Source organism: Benincasa hispida, chromosome 9 (assembly GCF_009727055.1).
Source record: "Benincasa hispida cultivar B227 chromosome 9, ASM972705v1, whole genome shotgun sequence".
Taxonomy (NCBI): Eukaryota; Viridiplantae; Streptophyta; class Magnoliopsida; order Cucurbitales; family Cucurbitaceae; genus Benincasa; species Benincasa hispida.
In genome coordinates this window covers 25315276-25319633 of record NC_052357.1, presented here as the reverse complement: position 1 = coordinate 25319633, position 4358 = coordinate 25315276, and the positions used below count along the sequence as shown (strand labels likewise).

At 38.1% G+C, this 4358-nt stretch overlaps 1 protein-coding gene across 11 annotated transcripts in view; it reads left to right on the top strand.

Annotated features, from left to right (window-relative positions):
- Positions 1-3873, top strand: part of LOC120085899 (pentatricopeptide repeat-containing protein At2g03880, mitochondrial-like) — a 15085-nt gene extending 11212 nt beyond the window's left edge. For all 11 annotated transcript variants that reach the window (XR_005484068.1, XM_039042182.1, XM_039042176.1 and 8 more), the window contains 3 exons: positions 2174-2247; positions 3070-3399; positions 3479-3873. The gene's annotated coding sequence lies outside the window, so the exon portion shown is untranslated. The remainder of the gene's footprint in view (positions 1-2173; positions 2248-3069; positions 3400-3478) is intronic.
- Positions 3874-4358: the final 485 nt, after the last annotated feature.

Here is a 4358-nt window from a genome sequence, read left to right as displayed (position 1 = left end):
AGTATGATGTTACATCCATGCTCCCTTGTTTGCATTCATGAACTTGTTTATGTAGAGTATACAGGCGGGATGCGTTCTGACGCCTCGAATATAACCGTCGGACTGCATCCCAAATATCTCGGGCAGTGGCTGAATAGAGTAAAGGTTCCCCAATTTGTGGCTCCATGCTACTGATCAACATCGAGCGGAGCAATGAATCCTCTGCCTTCCAGACACGCTCTTGAGGATCCCCAGGATTCGGTCGTGGTATCTCTCCAGTCAAGTAGCCAAACTTATGGCGTCCCTCAAGAACCATTTTAATTGTTTGGGACCAAGAGAAGTAATTTTGTCCATTCAGCTTCTCTCCCGTGATCATTCCTGCAGAGTTTCCTATAGTCCCAGATAAAAGATTAGTAGTAGGAAGAGTAGGAAATATTGATACCAGATTTTCTGAATAAATCTGGGAAGAATCATGGCCATTCAATCTGGCTCCAAAAGCGGCCATCTGTTGTTGGAGACTGACCAATTGTTGTTGGAGTTCCCCATGAGATTCAGAATTGGGGTGTTTCTATCCATAGGTCATGGAATTTTCTTCAACGGAATCGCCCATTCGAAACTGAGGTTGTATTGGGTACACATGAGGAAGAGGCTGTCCACCATGGTACTATGAGGAGGTTGCTGTCGGAATCCCACCGGCGGCAAAATACGGCAGCCCGTGATCGGCGTTGCTCCCAGATGGCTGCGACAGTGGGTAACGGACAGAGGGCTCAGTGATCGGCTGCGAGGTTGAAGAAAACGCGCTGATCTGACCCAACCCGGCAGCTAGAGCGAACCCGATCGTGTGCGAAGTCGAAGGACCCCCATCGACGATGTTCGGCTGGAATGGGTTGGTACGCTACGTCTGGGAGCTGTTTGGCGCGCCGGTTGGAGCAAATCCACTAGAGCCCTGTGTCGATCGCGATCCAAGCCGAGTTTGAGGTCCAAGATGCACCTCAACTGGGTTGGTGATGCTCGGCGATTGAAGCTGTCCAAGGTGCGTGCCGACTGGGTTATTGAAGTCTGGCAGCGGGGCTCCAGATGGGTCGGGTTGCGCTGGGTTTAAGATGGTTCGGAGATATCGATCAATGGCTGCTTGAATCACAGCCACATTAGTCATGTTTGCCAGTGTACCTTCACCTATCAAGTTTGATGATTGAGTTTCTTCTATCGGGATTAGGGTTTCATCACCTTGCTCTGATACCATATTGAAATAGAAAAGAAAGAAACGACACGAGGAGTTTACGTGGAAAACCCTAAGTCAGGGAAGAAAAACCACGATAGAAAAGGTTTTATTATTTAATGCCATGCATACAAGAGACTCCAACCTCAGACAAATAGGATGAGGGAAAACTCTAATTTAGCAAATATAGAGTAAACTACAAAAACGCCCTTAGGCTAATTCAATATATTTCAACATAGCTAAAATCAGCATTTTCATAACTTGGATAGAACTTCATATCGTTCATTAATTGATATGAAGCCAGAATCTGGAGCTGTGATTCTTGCATATAATTTGCTTACCTTTCATTATTATATAAATGTTATGAATGTGATAGGGATGTATTAAGTTACTATCTAATAAGAAAACTCAAGAACAACTAAGAACACAAAGAACACTAAAAAAGAGAAACGTATATTGCAATATCCAAATAAATTACAATATAACATAGCCGTTTGAGAGCGCTATTACTCTCCCAAATTACCCAACTATGGAAATTACTACCAAAATCTTCACCCCTTACTTCCAACCCTACTTTTATTTTTAACTAAAAGGCCTAACAGACTTAGTATTCACTAATATGCCTTTACTTGTAATCATACTAATAATCCTAATATAACCATAGCTGGGGGTCTTACGAATGCTATTCAAGTATAGTAATTAGTCAGGGGAGTTTATTATAGAATTTGGTTATAAATAGTGATAAGGCAAATGAGAAAGGTAAACAAAATTTTGGTGAGTGATTTAGGGCTTTCTTTAAGATCTCAAGAGAGAGGGTCCAAGTTCCTCCAACACTTGGTTTATCTTGTAATTTCCGTTATCTTTTATATTTCAATATATTTGGGTTCTGTTATAATGTTGTTAACTTTTTATATTATTACTGTGATCAAACAATTTGATTATTTACCTTTCTCTTACTTGTTTTTCGGTTGCTAGCATAAGGAAGCTCTCAGACCACGGAGACTAATGCCCAACCCAAAAGTCTAAACCTGGCAATCAATATACCTTAGGTAACGTCTTGTATTTTATGGCTATCTGTGATAGTTATAGTTAACTATGTTCTTTTTTTTTTCCCAAAAAAAAAAAAAAAAAAACGTCTTTTGGGGGCCAAAGCCCTAAAAACCCATAGTTGGTTATTTTGTTTTTATTCCTATGGAAAATTCTTGTGTTCTAGGGCTATCTTGAAACTTTAGTAGCTATATAGTTGCTTCTTGTCATTATTCCTTTTAAATAATTGTATTGTTCTATGACTGTCTTCTATTATATAGCCACAATAAACCATGACAAGGCGTCACTATGTTGAAGGATGATGAATTAGTCAAAGGGCCTCGGGTCTAAGTTGATAATAAAATAATGAATATCACAGGAGGATTTGTGTCGAGCATTCCAATTTGAGGCTGTAAATGGATACGATCACAAAAATTAACGAAAGAACCATATGTATCAAAGAATATTCTCGAGTTCCTTTCTTTCCATGATGGAGACAAAAAATCGTGTTAGGAATGCCTACTTTTTATTACTCATTTACTTTCCTTGTAAACTTGCTCAACTTTCTTCTCTTTTCAAGTTATGTATTCTTCACAATCTCTCCTAGAGATTAGTAAGTGACAACTCACACTGAAGTTTTTATGAGATATACCAAGAGGAACGTGTACCGTATTTATCAATATGGTAAAGTTTATCTTGTTTTCATTCAGAAAAACATTTTAATTCTTTATCATAATATTTTTTAATCTATCAGCTATCATACATATCTGATTGTAGTTGACAAGATGTGAACACGACCACGGGCAACTAGACATTGATTAGGATGTAGTTTGTAATTTTTGCAGGGGAAAGTATTTTGGATGGTTCAAAGATGTCCCAGATTGTGGTGTGGCGTGGCGTATATGTTCCATGTATGACATAATAGATTGATTCGTAGGATGGGGTGATGTTTTCAGACCGATACGTGAGAGCCCACCATGGGGGGACGGGAAGCAACTGATAGAAAACAATATAGCTTGTTCAGAAAATGAATCTCATATTACATACCATATATCTCATACTTAGGAAGGGTATTGGGTATACATATCAATGATGCCTGTCTGGAATATGTGTGAATACTTGTGAAGCACCCCATTTGCAATCAGCTTGGATTAGTATGTAAAGACTCAAAACAGGTAGCTATTAGACTGCTATATAACATTGGATATATTCTTGGATTCAGGCTTTCAAATTTCTTGGTCTTATTCTATACAGGTTGGATTTGGACAAACTTTTCTACTCCAATTAGACCTAAATGTGGAAATAGCAGGAGACTTGCCCGCTCATCTTTCAAGTGAGTTCGAGTACAAAGCAATGACAATACTCTAGGGGGAATTGATAGATTTGTTAAAGGTTGAGTTGTTCTTTTGTATCTTTTCTGGATCCTTGATGATTTACCAATTTTTGTCCTCCCATAAATGATTTCCATCACCCTGTCGCATGGTAGATAGGTGGGATTTGAGAGAGCATTGGCAATTGTTGTGAAAACACATTAGACAGGGATTTTGTCTGGATTGTGTTCTTGTTCATGTATTAGGAAAGAGTGTTTTCTAATATCTTTTAAAAGTTCTAACATGTTGGTGGGAAATTTGATCCTCTAACATTTTGATTGAGGGTGTCTTGAGCTCAAGTTGGCTAAGAAGAGAGGTGGTCGCATGTGATTGAATTCCTTGATGTAGACAAGTTTCATGAATTTGTCTAATGACTATAAAAAAGAAAGAGAAATAATAACGTATCAAATTAAGGATGGACGTAAACTAGTTTTATTATCTTTTTGATAGTTAAGTGGCAAAGTTGTAAGTTGCTCCCGTACTTTCAGGAATCAACAATTTGTGTTTATTATTTTTTGTATTTTAGAAACTTTACCTTGAAATATGGTTTATAGTTGTCAATGATTTTGAAATCTCTTTTCCAAGAAAAGCATTATCCAAGAAAAAAGGGGAAAAGAATTATTAAGTCTTCTCAAAAGTGTTAAAAATACTGTCTTCGTGCCAACAAGAGTGTAGCTCAATTGACATAGTGTTCATACTATCGACCTCGAAGTTTGAGATTTGATTTTCCCACCCCACATTTTAATTACAATACCTTTTATATA